Consider the following 17,332-nt stretch of genomic DNA (forward strand, 5'->3'; position numbering starts at 1 on the left):
CACCCCTGCTGGTCTAGCAGTTAGCAGGTACCTGGGTATGAAGACAAACACTCCTGCTGGTCTAGCAGTTAGCAGGTACCTGGGTATGAAGACAAACACCCCTGCTGGTCTAGCAGTTAGCAGGTACCTGGGTATGAAGACAAACACCCCTGCTGGTCTAGCAGTTAGCAGGTACCTGGGTATGAAGACAAACACTCCTGCTGGTCTAGCAGTTAGCAGGTACCTGGGTATGAAGACAAACACCCCTGCTGGTCTAGCAGTTAGCAGGTACCTGGGTATGAAGACAAACACCCCTGCTGGTCTAGCAGTTAGCAGGTACCTGGGTATGAAGACAAACACTCCTGCTGGTCTAGCAGTTAGCAGGTACCTGGGTATGAAGACAAACACCCCTGCTGGTCTAGCAGTTAGCAGGTACCTGGGTATGAAGACAAACACCCCTGCTCGTCTAGCAGTTAGCAGGTACCTGGGTATGAAGACAAACACTCCTGCTGGTCTAGCAGTTAGCAGGTACCTGGGTATGAAGACAAACACCCCTGCTGGTCTAGCAGTTAGCAGGTACCTGGGTATGAAGACAAACAACACTGCTGGTCTAGCAGTTAGCAGGTACCTGGGTATGAAGACAAACACCCCTGCTGGTCTAGCAGTTAGCAGGTACCTGGGTATGAAGACAAACAACCCTGCTGGTCTAAGCAGGTACCTGGGTATGAAGACAAACACCCCTGCTGGTCTAGCAGTTAGCAGGTACCTGGGTATGAAGACAAACAACCCTGCTGGTCTAGCAGTTAGCAGGTACCTGGGTATGAAGACAAACAACCCTGCTGGTCTAGCAGTTAGCAGGTACCTGGGTATGAAGACAAACAACCCTGCTGGTCTAGCAGTTAGCAGGTACCTGGGTATGAAGACAAACAACCCTGCTGGTCTAGCAGTTAGCAGGTACCTGGGTATGAAGACAAACACCCCTGCTGGTCTAGCCGTTAGCAGGTACCTGGGTATGAAGACAAACAACCCTGCTGGTCTAGCAGTTAGCAGGTACCTGGGTATGAAGACACACAACCCTGCTGGTCTAGCAGTTAGCAGGTACCTGGGTATGAAGACAAACACTCCTGCTGGTCTAGCAGTTAGCAGGTACCTGGGTATGAACCCTGCTGGTCTACAGTTAGCAGGTACCTGGGTATGAAGACAAACCCTGCTGGTCTAGCAGTTAGCAGGTACCTGGGTATGAAGACAAACACCCCTGCTGGTCTAGCAGTTAGCAGGTACCTGGGTATGAAGACAAACACCCCTGCTGGTCTAGCAGTTAGCAGGTACCTGGGTATGAAGACAAACACCCCTGCTGGTCTAGCAGTTAGCAGGTACCTGGGTATCCTGCTGGTCTAGCAGTTAGCAGGTACCTGGGTATGAAGACAAACACCCCTGCTGGTCTAGCAGTTAGCAGGTACCTGGGTATGAAGACAAACACTCCTGCTGGTCTAGCAGTTAGCAGGTACCTGGGTATGAAGACAAACACCCCTGCTGGTCTAGCAGTTAGCAGGTACCTGGGTATGAAGACAAACACTCCTGCTGGTCTAGCAGTTAGCAGGTACCTGGGTATGAAGACAAACACCCCTGCTGGTCTAGCAGTTAGCAGGTACCTGGGTATGAAGACAAACACTCCTGCTGGTCTAGCAGTTAGCAGGTACCTGGGTATGAAGACAAACACCCCTGCTGGTCTAGCAGTAAGTAGGTATACAACAACCATTCGTTCTGTATTGAGCGAAATGTCGACTCAGTTAAAAAAGAACTCAGCAACACCCCACTTTCATCCATTTACCTATGTGTTAGACTATTGTGGGTGGCATCCTGGGAAGGGGCAATATACAGCAGATGGAGCTGGACTTTCCAGTGAGCTGAGGTAGAAACAACAGCTCTTAGCCTGTACATTCGACAATTTAAAAAAAAAATAATATATCCCACAACCACAAGAAAAGTCTTGAAATATATATATTTTATTTCCAGAATACTGACCACACTGGTAGTTACAGAAAGATTTCTTCCCCCAGTCACCACATGACTGTACACATACCAGCTGCTACAGTACCAAACATTAGACTCGCCTCTGTGAACGAAGTAGATTGTAAAAACTTCATTTGGTGGCTGAAAAAAATGAAACGTTTGGAGAAATACCAAGGAAATAAAATACAAATTATATTCGCTTTTTTTTCGGATTAGAATCGAAGGAAACCGGGTTCGATTCTCGGACTGGGTATATTAGAGGAGATGTTCAGTGAGGCTGCGGGAGAACTTCAGCAGTGAGGTGAAGTGACCTCCTGTGGGGGATAACCATGTATACAAGTATACATGTACGCATGCTCACGTGTATATTTCTACATATATACACACATGTATACATGTGTAAATAGTAAAATAATTATAATTACTTAATTAACAGAGGTGTGAAAATAAAAGAAATATTAACAAGAGAATTTATGAAAACAAAAGGAAATGACGACATTTATTTTTGAGTGACGAGATGGAACACTTGACTGATTTATTTACCAAAAAAAAAAAAAAGAGAATGAGTTAAGGTCGCAGAAAATGAGAAAGATAAAAGAGCAGTGAAACTAACGTTGATAAGAGTTGCATCTGCAGAAGAACTCTTGAAGAGAGTCAAAGATCCGAGCACTCGAGATCTTTGTGGATAATAACAATGATAATAACGTCCATTGATAATAAGGTCCATTGATAATAAGGTCCAATGATAATAAGGTTCAATGATAATAAGGGCCAATGATTATAAGGTCCAATGATAATAAGGTCCAATGATAATAAGGTCCAATGATAATAAGGTCCAATGATAATAAGGTCCAATGATAATAAGGTCCAATGATAATAAGGTCCAATAATAATAAGGTACAATAATAATAAGGTACAATAATAATAAGGTACAATAATAATAAGGTACAATAATAATAGGATACAATAATAATAAGATACAATAATAATAAGGTCCAATAATAATAAGATACAATAATAATAAGATACAATAATAATAAAATACAATAATAATAAGGTCCAATAATAATAAGGTCCAATAATAATAAGATACAATAATAATAAGGTCCAATAATAATAAGATACAATAATAATAAGGTCCAATAATAATAAGATACAATAATAATAAGATACAATAATAATAAGATACAATAATAATAAGGTCCAATAATAATAAGATACAATAATAATAAGGTCCAATAATAATAAGGTCCAATAATAATAAGGTCCAATAATAATAAGGTCCAATAATAATAAGGTCCAATAATAATAATATACAATAATAATAAGATACAATATTAATAAGGTCCAATAATAATAAGGTCCAATAATAATAAGGTACAATAATAATAAGATACAATATTAATAAGGTACAATAATAATAAGGTACAATAATAATAAGGTCCAATAATAATAAGATACAATAATAATAAGGTACAATAATAATAAGGTACAATAATAATAAGATACAATAATAATAAGGTCCAATAATAATAAGGTCCAATAATAATAAGGTCCAATAATAATAAGGTCCAATAATAATAAGATACAATAATAATAAGATACAATAATAATAAGGTACAATAATAATAAGATACAATAATAATAAGGTACAATAATAATAAGATACAATAATAATAAGGTACAATAATAATAAGATACAATAATAATAAGGTACAATAATAATAAGGTACAATAATAATAAGGTCCAATAATAATAAGATACAATAATAATAAGGTACAATAATAATAAGGTACAATAATAATAAGGTCCAATAATAATAAGATACAATAATAATAAGATACAATAATAATAAGATACAATAATAATAAGGTCCAATAATAATAAGATACAATAATAATAAGGTCCAATAATAATAAGGTCCAATAATAATAAGGTCCAATAATAATAAGGTCCAATAATAATAAGATACAATAATAATAAGATACAATAATAATAAGGTACAATAATAATAAGATACAATAATAATAAGGTACAATAATAATAAGATACAATAATAATAAGGTACAATAATAATAAGGTACAATAATAATAAGGTCCAATAATAATAAGATACAATAATAATAAGGTACAATAATAATAAGGTACAATAATAATAAGATACAATAATAATAAGGTACAATAATAATAAGGTACAATAATAATAAGGTACAATAATAATAAGGTACAATAATAATAAGGTACAATAATAATAAGGTACAATAATAATAAGGTACAATAATAATAAGGTACAATAATAATAAGATACAATAATAATAAGGTACAATAATAATAAGGTACAATAATAATAAAGTACAATAATAATAAGGTACAATAATAATAAGATACAATAATAATAAGGTACAATAATAATAAGGTACAATAATAATAAGATACAATAATAATAAGGTACAATAATAATAAGGTCCAATAATAATAAGATACAATAATAATAAGGTACAATAATAATAAGGTACAATAATAATAAGGTCCAATAATAATAAGGTCCAATAATAATAAGATACAATAATAATAAGATACAATAATAATAAGGTACAATAATAATAAGGTACAATAATAATAAGATACAATAATAATAAGGTAAAATAATAATAAGATACAATAATAATAAGGTACAATAATAATAAGATACAATAATAATAAGGTACAATAAAAATAAGATACAATAATAATAAGGTACAATAATAATAAGGTACAATAATAATAAGGTACAATAATAATAAGGTCAGACCTTAAAGATGTATTACATGATAAGCATCTAAATTAAAATGGAAATAAAGATTTCCTTTTTTATGACGGAAGAAAAAGGGGAAATATATCAGTAAAAAAAAAGCTAAGAAATTTTTCGGAAATGAAAACTAAAAAAAAAAGTTAGAATCGAAAAAACTAAAAAAAAAAAAAATAGAATTTGAAAAAAACAAAACAAAAAAAAAGGTCAGAATTGAAATAAAAAACAAATGTTAGAATTTGGAGTTATAAAAAGAACAGGAATTTAATGCTCACAATATTATTGTTATGCATAGTGGAGCACTGAACCCGTAAGGGTTATGCACCACCTCTCTAACGGGGGTCAATCAGGCCTGATCCGAGGGGGATGTAGCGCCAACTCCTTAGAACAAGAGACCTTTATTAACACTGAGGACACTCCTTAGTGTTTTTAGCTGAGCAAACTAATGAAAATATATTCATTCAGGTATTTTTGTAATTGTTAAATAAGGGAAAGTGAGAGATTAACAACACTGGCAGAGAGGCAGTGTTACAAGCTTGTGTATTAACAACACTGGCAGAGAGGCAGTGTTATAAGCTTGTGTATTAACAACACTGGCAGAGAGGCAGTGTTATAAGCTTGTGTATTAACAACACTGGCAGAGAGGCAGTGTTATAAGCTTGTGTATTAACAACACTGGCAGAGAGGCAGTGTTATAAGCTTGTGTATTAACAACACTGGCAGAGAGGCAGTGTTATAAGCTTGTGTATTGGCAAGACTGGCAGAGAGGCAGTGTTATAAGCTTGTGTATTGGCAAGACTGGCAGAGAGGCAGTGTTATAAGCTTGGACATTAACAACACTGGCAGAGAGGCAGTATTACAAGCTTGGACATTAACAACACTGGCAGAGAGGCAGTGTTATAAGCTTGGACATTAACAACACTGGCAGAGAGGCAGTATTACAAGCTTGGACATTAACAACACTGGCAGAGAGGCAGTGTTATAAGCTTGGACATTAACAACACTGGCAGAGAGGCAGTATTACAAGCTTGGATATTAACAACACTGGCAGAGAGGCAGTTTTATAAGCTTGTGTATTGACAACACTGGCAGAGAGGCAGTGTTATAAGCTTGTGTATTAACAACACTGGCAGAGAGGCAGTGTTATAAGCTTGTGTATTAACAACACTGGCAGAGAGGCAGTGTTATAAGCTTGTGTATTGGCAAGACTGGCAGAGAGGCAGTGTTATAAGCTTGTGTATTGGCAAGACTGGCAGAGAGGCAGTGTTATAAGCTTGGACATTAACAACACTGGCAGAGAGGCAGTATTACAAGCTTGGACATTAACAACACTGGCAGAGAGGCAGTGTTATAAGCTTGGACATTAACAACACTGGCAGAGAGGCAGTATTACAAGCTTGGACATTAACAACACTGGCAGAGAGGCAGTGTTATAAGCTTGGACATTAACAACACTGGCAGAGAGGCAGTGTTATAAGCTTGTGTATTAACAACACTGGCAGAGAGGCAGTGTTACAAGATTGTGTATTAACAACACTGGCAGAGAGGCAATGTTATAAGCTTGTGTATTAACAACACTGGCAGAGAGGCAGTGTTACAAGCTTGGACATTAACAACACTGGCAGAGAGGCAGTATTACAAACTTGGACATTAGCAACACTGGCAGAGAGGCAGTGTTACAAGCTTGGACATTAACAACACTGGCAGAGAGGCAGTATTACAAGCTTGGACATTAGCAACACTGGCAGAGAGGCAGTATTACAAGCTTGGACATTAACAACACTGGCAGAGAGGCAGTATTACAAGCTTGGACATTAACAACACTGGCAGTGAGGCAGTATTTCAAACTTGGACATTAGCAACACTGGCAGAGAGGCAGTGTTACAAGCTTGGACATTAACAACACTGGCAGAGAGGCAGTGTTACAAGCTTGTGTTACAATTAACAACACTGGCAGAGAGGCAGTGACATTTACAAGGCAGTGTTACAAGCTTGGACATTAACAACACTGGCAGAGAGGCAGTGTTACAAGACTTGTGTTACAAGCTTGGACATTAGCAACACTGGCAGAGAGTGCAGTGACATTACAAGCTTGGACATTAACAACACTGGCAGAGAGGCAGTGTTACAAGCTTGTGTTACAATTAACAACACTGGCAGAGAGTGTTACAAGTGGACATTACAAGGCAGTGTTACAAGCTTGGACATTAACAACACTGGCAGAGAGGCAGTATTACAAGCTTGGACATTAACAACACTGGCAGAGAGGCAGTGTTACAAGCTTGGACATTAACAACACTGGCAGAGAGGCAGTATTACAAGCTTGGACATTAGCAACACTAGCAGAGAGGCAGTGTTACAAGCTTGGACATTAACAACACTGGCAGAGAGGCAGTATTACAAGCTTGGACATTAGCAACACTGGCAGAGAGGCAGTGTTATAAGCTTGGACATTAACAACACTGGCAGAGAGGCAGTATTACAAGCTTGGACATTAGCAACACTGGCAGAGAGGCAGTGTTATAAGCTTGGACATTAACAACACTGGCAGAGAGGCAGTATTACAAGCTTGGACATTAACAACACTGGCAGAGAGGCAGTGTTACAAGCTTGGACATTAACAACACTGGCAGAGAGGCAGTATTACAAGCTTGGACATTAACAACACTGGCAGAGAGGCAGTGTTACAAGCTTGGACATTAACAACACTGGCAGAGAGGCAGTATTACAAGCTTGGACATTAACAACACTGGCAGAGAGGCAGTGTTACAAGCTTGGACATTAACAACACTGGCAGAGAGGCAGTGTTACAAGCTTGGACATTAACAACACTGGCAGAGAGGCAGTGTTACAAGCTTGGACATTAACAACACTGGCAGAGAGGCAGTATTACAAGCTTGGACATTAACAACACTGGCAGAGAGGCAGTATTACAAGCTTGGACATTAACAACACTGGCAGAGAGGCAGTGTTACAAGCTTGGACATTAACAACACTGGCAGAGAGGCAGTATTACAAGCTTGGACATTAACAACACTGGCAGAGAGGCAGTGTTACAAGCTTGGACATTAACAACACTGGCAGAGAGGCAGTATTACAAGCTTGGACATTAACAACACTGGCAGAGAGGCAGTATTACAAGCTTGGACATTAACAACACTGGCAGAGAGGCAGTATTACAAGCTTGGACATTAACAACACTGGCAGAGAGGCAGTGTTACAAGCTTGGACATTAACAACACTGGCAGAGAGGCAGTGTTACAAACATGAAGATTAAAATACACACAATGTAGAAATTTTAATTCATCATTACATTTAATGATGTAATATTATTTTTCAGTGGAAGAACTGATGAGTTAACATGAGACGTCCATCACATCAACAACAAAAGTTGTTGGAAAAAAAAACAGCTGTTAAAGTTACGAGGTTTCACCTTCAGGAGGCTTTATATAGCCTCTTGCAGGTGAAACCTCGTAATAAAAGGTGTCCTTTTGCTATATATGTCTTACCAGCACTTGTTGGAGCACCGCCTCACTCTGGCCTAAAGCTCTACATTGTCAGCGTAAAACTAACACACACAACAGAACAAATGACTTTTTTCTTATGAGAAACGACCCACCACTAAAAGACTGATCATCTCGCACCTTGAGTGATGACTAACAACATCAGACTACCTCTCCACTTCGTCTTCCACCAGCGATCATGTCTCCAGGATACTGATTTATCTCTGTCTTCGACTGATGAACCCCTCAAGGAAGGCTCCTTGACGCTGGTGAGGGGCTCTTCATCTAGGGAATTGGATCTGTGCTCCAGTTGGATCTATGCTCCAGTTCCCTGAATTAAGCCTGAATGCCTTCCATCCCCCCATAGGCGCTGTATAATCCTACGGGTTTAGTGCTTCCCCCTTGATTATAATAATAATAATTCGACTGATGAAGTCAGCAGATCAGGTCAAACGTTTTCCCTGTACAGCTTCCTAAGTGCTGCACATGTGTCTTACGTATCCACCTATCGATATTGTATACTGTTTTTAATATGACTGATGTATACAATTCAGTGTATAATAATATATATATATACTAGACATATGTTAGAGATTTTGATATCTCAAATAAGACTGCACGAAATATTAAATGCATTAACAGTTATTGTTGCAGCTAGATAAAGGACACATTCTTAAAACAATTCGAATTAATCGAAAGAATTGCACTTATTTAGCCTCTGTCCTGTCAAAATATTTACTCACTAGGTACAGACGGGGATTATTTTTTGTATTTAGCTATATAGTGAAAATTTTAAGATTTAAACTGAGATGAATTATACTGTATGAATAATGATTCAGTAGTGAATAATACTACCCAGGTGATGAAGAGTGGTGGTTAATTCTACGTAAGAGATAACCACTAGTGATTATTTCTACAAGAGTAATGGAGATGATCAGTTGCACCCGAGTGAAGAAGATAGGTGATCATAGGAAGCCTTGAGTGCCCCGACTTTACCTCTCACCAGCTGGTCGGTCCAGTGCCCCGGTGCCCCTGAGTCAGGACAACAATCACCAGTCCGGCCACTCAGAGGGCATCAAACAACACTCAGAACACACCCACTTTACCCCCCCCCACACTTCTCCGTCTTCACCTGATTCCCCAGATCTTGATACAATGTAAAATAAGACTTTTTCACGCGTCTCGAGCTCTTCACGAAGCGTCGCAAATTTCTCCGAGAGAAAAGGGAGCGTCGACCAGTGACACCGCCGCTCGTCGTCGACCAGTGACACCGCCGCTCGTCGTCGACCAGTGACACCGCCTCTCGTCGTCGACCAGTGACACCGTCTCTCGTCGTCGACCAGTGACACCGCCGCTCGTCGTCGACCAGTGACACCTCCGCTCGTCGTCGACCAGTGACACCTCGGCTCGTCGTCGACCAGTGACACCGCCGCTCGTCGTCGACCAGTGACACCTCCGCTCGTCGTCGACCAGTGACACCGCCGCTCGTCGTCGACCAGTGACACCGTCTCTCGTCGTTGACCAGTGACACCGCCGCTCGTCGTCGACCAGTGACACCGCCGCTCGTCGTCGACCAGTGACACCGTCTCTCGACGTCGACCAGTGACACCACCGCTCGTCGTCGACCAGTGACACCGCCGCTCGTCGTCGACCAATGACACCGCCGCTCGTCGTCGACCAGTGACACCGCCGCTCGACGTCGACCAGTGACACCGTCCCTCGACGTCGACCAGTGACACCGCTGATCGTCGTCGACCAGTGACACCGCCGCTCGTCGTCGACCAGTGACACCGCCGCTCGTCGTCGACCAGTGACACCGCCGCTCGTCCTCGACCAGTGACACCGCCGCTCGTCGTCGACCAGTGACACCGCCGCTCGTCGTCGACCAGTGACACCACCGCTCGTCGTCGGCCAGTGACACCGTCTCTCGACGTCGACCAGTGACACCACCGCTCGTCGTCGACCAGTGACACCGCCGCTCGTCGTCGACCAGTGACACCGCCGCTCGACGTCGACCAGTGACACCCCCGCTCGTCGTCGACCAGTGACACCACCGCTCGTCGTCGACCAGTGACACCGTCTCTCGACGTCGACCAGTGACACCACCGCTCGTCGTCGACCAGTGACACCACCGCTCGTCGTCGACCAGTGACACCGCCGCTCGTCGTCGACCAGTGACACCGCCGCTCGTCGTCGACCAGTGACACCGTCTCTCGTCGTCGACCAGTGACACCGCCGCTCGTCGTCGACCAGTGACACCGCCGCTCGTCCTCGACCAGTGACAAAGCCGCTCGTCGTCGACCAGTGACACCGCCGCTCGTCGTCGACCAGTGACACCACCGCTCGTCGTCGGCCAGTGACACCGTCTCTCGACGTCGACCAGTGACACCACCGCTCGTCGTCGACCAGTGACACCGCCGCTCGTCGTCGACCAGTGACACCGCCGCTCGACGTCGACCAGTGACACCGCCGCTCGTCGTCGACCAGTGACACCACCGCTCGTCGTCGACCAGTGACACCGCCGCTCGTCGTCGACCAGTGACACCACCGCTCGTCGTCGACCAGTGACACCGGCTCTCGACGTCGACCAGTGACACCGCCGCTCGTCGTCGACCAGTGACCCCCCCTCTCGTCGTCGACCAGTGACACCGCCGCTCGTCGTCGACCAGTGACACCGTCTCTCGTCGTCGACCAGTGACACCGTCTCTCGTCGTCGACCAGTGACACCGCCGCTCGTCGTCGACCAGTGACACCGCCGCTCGTCGTCGACCAGTGACACCGCCGCTCGTCGTCGACCAGTGACACCGCCGCTCGTCGTCGACCAGTGACACCGCCGCTCGTCGTCGACCAGTGACACCACCGCTCGTCGTCGACCAGTGACAAAGCCGCTCGTCGTCGACCAGTGACACCGTCTCTCGTCGTCGACCAGTGACACCGCCGCTTGTCGTCGACCAGTGACACCGTCTCTTATCGTCGACCAGTGACACCGCCGCTCGTCGTCGACCAGTGACACCACCGCTCGTCGTCGACCAGTGACACTACCGCTCGTCGTCGACCAGTGACACCGTCTCTCGTCGTCGACCAATGACACCACCGCTCGTCGTCGACCAGTGACACCGTCTCTCGTCGTCGACCAGTGACACCGCCGCTCGTCGTCGATCAGTGACACCGTCTCTCGTCGTCGACCAGTGACACCGTCTCTCGTCGTCGACCAGTGACACCGCCGCTCGTCGTCGACCAGTGACACTACCGCTCGTCGTCGACCAGTGACACCGTCTCTCGTCGTCGACCAGTGACACAACCGCTCGTCGTCGACCAGTGACACCGTCTCTCGTCGTCGACCCGTGACACCGCCGCTCGTCGTCGACCAGTGACACCGCCGCTCGTCGTCGACCAGTGACACCGCCGCTCGTCGTCGACCAGTGACACTACCGCTCGTCGTCGACCAGTGACACCGTCTCTCGTCGTCGACCAGTGACACAACCGCTCGTCGTCGACCAGTGACACCGTCTCTCGTCGTCGACCCGTGACACCGCCGCTCGTCGTCGACCAGTGACACCGCCGCTCGTCGTCGACCAGTGACACCGCCGCTCGTCGTCGACCAGTGACACCGCCGCTCGTCGTCGACCAGTGACACCGTCTCTCGTCGTCGACCAGTGACACCGCCGCTCGTCGTCGACCAGTGACACCGTCTCTCGTCGTCGACCAGTGACACCGTCTCTCGTCGTCGACCAGTGACACCGCCGCTCGTCGTCGACCAGTGACACCGCCGCTCGTCGTCGACCAGTGACACCGTCTCTCGTCGTCGACCAGTGACACCGTCTCTCGTCGTCGACCAGTGACACCGCCGCTCGTCGTCGACCAGTGACACCGTCTCTCGTCGTCGACCAGTGACACCGCCGCTCGTCGTCGACCAGTGACACCGCCGCTCGTCGTCGACCAGTGACACCACCGCTCGTCGTCGACCAGTGACACCGCCGCTCGTCGTCGACCAGTGACACCACCGCTCGTCGTCGACCAGTGACACTGTCTCTCGTCGTCGACCAGTGACACCGCCGCTCGTCGTCGACCAGTGACACCGCCGCTCGTCGTCGACCAGTGACACCGCCGCTCGTCGTCGACCAGTGACACCGCCGCTCGTCGTCGACCAGTGACACCGTCTCTCGTCGTCGACCAGTGACACCGCCGCTCGTCGTCGACCAGTGACACCGCCGCTCGTCGTCGACCAGTGACACCGCCGCTCGTCGAGAAAGAAAATAGAAGAAAACCCAGAGGGGTGTGTATATATATGCTTGTACATGTATGTGTAGTGTGACCTAAGTGTAAGTAGAAGTAGCAAGATGTACCTGAAATCTTGCATGTTTATGAGACAGTAAAATGGACACCAGCAATCCTACCATCATGTAAAACAATTACAGGTTTCCGTTTTACACTCACTTGGCAGGACGGTAGTACCTCCCTGGGTGGTTGCTGTCTACCAGTCTACTACCACAGGATGGTAGTACCTCCCTGGGTGGTTGCTGTCTACCAGTCTACTACCACAGGACGGTAGTACCTCCCTGGGTGGTTGCTGTCTACCAGTCTACTACCACAGGACGGTAGTACCTCCCTGGGTGGTTGCTGTCTACTAGTCTACTACCACAGGACGGTAGTACCTCCCTGGGTGGGTGCTGTCTACCAGTCTACTGCCACAGGACGGTAGTACCTCCCTGGGTGGGTGCTGTCTACCAACCTACTACCTACAATATATATATATATATATATATATATATATATATATATATATATATATATATATATATATATATATATACATATATATATATATATATATATATATATATATATATATATATATATATATATATATATATATATATATATATATATATATATATATATATATTTTAAATATATATTGGGAAGTACCACCTCTATAGCTGGAATGGGGACCCTCATCCTCAGAGAAGACAATAAACGTACCTCAAGGAAAACTCAAGGTTCTCCCCGGAGCTGTTTGAATATTTTCTTCTCCTACCACCCCCTATATATTTTTTATTCTATGTGAACATTTATTAATAAACAAAATACATTTACAGAAAAAAACATAAACATGAATACAATGGCACAATGTATCAAAGATCATGAATTTCCTCCAGCTCCTCCGAGGCTGGACGTGAGCCAAGTATGCAGCAAGCATTTCCCCTCTGGATGGCGACGCTGAGGCGCTGGAACATGAAAGTGGCTTCCCTTGGGTCCCTGGTGGTGTCGATGAGTCTGGAACCCAATTCTTTAAGGAAACGTGTGGCATTTTTTCCCCATGTTCCCAAGGTCTCTGATCTCACTGGGACAAATTGATTCTGTTGGCTAATGTCCCTGTACTTGCTGATCTTGTACTCCTCCCTGTGGTCAGCAGCTCCTCCCTGTCGCCCCACACTGTGATGGATATAGGTGTCAGCCAGTGTGGACACACAGGTATAGTCCCATGCTAAGAGCTTGCCATTCTTCCAAGGATAGATGGTGATCCCGTCGGGGCGGTTTTCTGGGTTGTGGGTATTGTTTGCTGCAAGTGATCGTGGCTCCCTCTCGGCAGGGCATCCAGCTGTAGCAAGCGTTCTCTTAATGATGTCGTTGACCTCATTGTGTCTTGCATGCCAGCCCTTGGTTTTGGAACAGTTAAGACCATGTAGACCGTATTGGTCTGCTTGCACTTCGCCGCAAATACACATCATATATTCTGTGTGAATTGGGGCAGCAAGGCGCAGAGCCACTGCAATACGGAGGGTCTTAGGGTCGAGTCGCGTTCCCATTGCCGATATGGGAACTGTTTGGAGGAAGTCCCCGGAGTGATGTGCACTCACAGCCTGGAGACGGGCAATCTCCCTATCTGATGTTGCAGCCCTGAGCATGTTGGCAAGCACCTTTTCAGCTTGACTGTTTGTGAGCCAGTGCTGCGCTAGGGTTAGGTGCTGGAGCAGCAAGAGTCTCCCATTCGGTGATGGCACTGGCATAGCTAGGGTCTTCTATTCCTGCTGATTCACTGAGGGTGTCAGGAAGAATTTGTCTTATCAACTCGTTTGATGCAATATATATATATATATATATATATATATATATATATATATATATATATATATATATATATATATATATATATATATATATATATATTCCAACAAACCGGCCGTATCCCACCAAGGCGGGGTGGCCCAAAAAGAAAAACAAAAGTTTCTCTTTTTAAATTTAGTAATTTATACAGGAAAAGGGGTTACTAGCCCCTTGCTCCTGGCATTTTAGTCGCCTCTTACAAAACGCATGGCTTACGGAGGAAGAATTCTGTGCCACTTCCCCATAGAGAATATATATATATATATATATATATATATATATATATATATATATATATATATATATATATATATATATATATATATATATATATATACATACATATATATATATATATATATATATATATATATATATACTATATATATATATATATATATATATATATATATATATATATATATATATATATATATATATATATATATATATATATATATATGCAAACAACCACTCTGAAAGAATAGAGAAATTCCAAGCGCTTTCGTGACTACTCACATTATCAAGGAACTTGATAATGTGAGTAGTCACGAAAGCGCTTGGAACTTCTCCATTCTTTCAGAGTGGTTTTTTGCATATTCTGAAATCACCTGTTTACTGTGATCTTATTGCATATATATATATATATATATATATTATTATTATTATTATCACACTGGCCGATTCCCACCAAGGCAGGGTGGCCCGAAAAAGAAAAACTTTCACCATCATTCACTCCATCACTGTCTTGCCAGAAGGGTGCTTTACACTACAGTTTTTAAACTGCAACATTAACACCCCTCCTTCAGAGTGCAGGCACTGTACTTCCCATCTCCAGGACTCAAGTCCGGCCTGCCGGTTTCCCTGAATCCCTTCATAAATGTTACTTTGCTCACACTCCAACAGCACGTCAAGTATTAAAAACCATTTGTCTCCATTCACTCCTATCAAACACGCTCACGCATGCCTGATGGAAGTCCAAGCCTCTCGCACACAAAACCTCCTTTACCCCCTCCCTCCAACCCTTCCTAGGCCGACCCCTACCCCGCCTTCCTTCCACTACAGACTGATACACTCTTGAAGTTATTCTGTTTCGCTCCATTCTCTCTACATGTCCGAACCACCTCAACAACCCTTCCTCAGCCCTCTGGACAACAGTTTTGGTAATCCCGCACCTCCTCCTAACTTCCAAACTACGAATTCTCTGCATTATATTCACACCACACATTGCCCTCAGACATGACATCTCCACTGCCTCCTGCCTTCTCCTCGCTGCAACATTCATCACCCATGCTTCACACCCATATAAGAGCGTTGGTAAAACTATACTCTCATACATTCCCCTCTTTGCCTCCAAGGACAAAGTTCTCTGTCTCCACAGACTCCTAAGTGCACCACTCACTCTTTTTCCCTCATCAATTCTATGATTCACCTCATCTTTCATAGACCCATCCGCTGACACGTCCACTCCCAAATATCTGAATACGTTCACCTCCTCCATACTCTCTCCCTCCAATCTGATATTCAATCTTTCATCACCTAATCTTTTTGTTATCCTCATAACCTTACTCTTTCCTGTATTCACCTTTAATTTTCTTCTTTTGCACACCCTACCAAATTCATCCACCAATCTCTGCAGCTTCTCTTCAGAATCTCCCAAGAGCACAGTGTCATCAGCAAAGAGCAGCTGTGACAACTCCCACCCTGTGTGTGATTCTTTATCTTTTAACTCCACGCCTCTTGCCAAGACCCTCGCATTTACTTCTCTTACAACCCCATCTATAAATATATTAAACAACCACGGTGACATCACACATCCTTGTCTAAGGCCTACTTTTACTGGGAAAAATTTCCCTCTTTTCTACATACTCTAACTTGAGCCTCACTATCCTCGTAAAAACTCTTCACTGCTTTCAGTAACCTACCTCCTACACCATACACTTGCAACATCTGCCACATTGCCCCCCTATCCACCCTGTCATACGCCTTTTCCAAATCCATAAATGCCACAAAGACCTCTTTAGCCTTATCTAAATACTGTTCACTTATATGTTTCACTGTAAACACCTGGTCCACACACCCCCTACCTTTCCTAAAGCCTCCTTGTTCATCTGCTATCCTATTCTCCGTCTTACTCTTAATTCTTTCAATTATAACTCTACCATACACTTTACCAGGTACACTCAACAGACTTATCCCCCTATAATTTTTGCACTCTCTTTTATCCCCTTTGCCTTTATACAAAGGAACTATGCATGCTCTCTGCCAATCCCTAGGTACCTTACCCTCTTCCATACATTTATTAAATAATTGCACCAACCACTCCAAAACTATATCCCACCTGCTTTTAACATTTCTATCTTTATCCCATCAATCCCGGCTGCCTTACCCCCTTTCATTTTACCTACTGCCTCACGAACTTCCCCACACTCACAACTGGCTCTTCCTCACTCCTACAAGATGTTATTCCTCCTTGCCCTATACACGAAATCACAGCTTCCCTATCTTCATCAACATTTAACAATTCCTCAAAATATTCCCTCCATCTTCCCAAAACCTCTAACTCTCCATTTAATAACTCTCCTCTCCTATTTTTAACTGACAAATCCATTTGTTCTCTAGGCTTCCTTAACTTGTTAATCTCACTCCAAAACTTTTTCTTATTTTCAACAAAATTTGTTGATAACAGCTCACCCACTCTCTCATTTGCTCTCTTTTTACATTGCTTCACCACTCTCTTAACCTCTCTCTTTTTCTCCATATACTCTTCCCTCCTTGCATCACTTCTACTTTGTAAAAACTTCTCATATGCTAACTTTTTCTCCCTTACTACTCTCTTTACATCATCATTCCACCAATCGCTCCTCTTCCCTCCTGCACCCACTTTCCTGTAACCACAAACTTCTGCTGAACACTCTAACACTACATTTTTAAACCTAC

Source organism: Cherax quadricarinatus, chromosome 28 (genome assembly GCF_038502225.1).
Source record: "Cherax quadricarinatus isolate ZL_2023a chromosome 28, ASM3850222v1, whole genome shotgun sequence".
NCBI lineage: Eukaryota > Metazoa > Arthropoda > Malacostraca > Decapoda > Parastacidae > Cherax > Cherax quadricarinatus.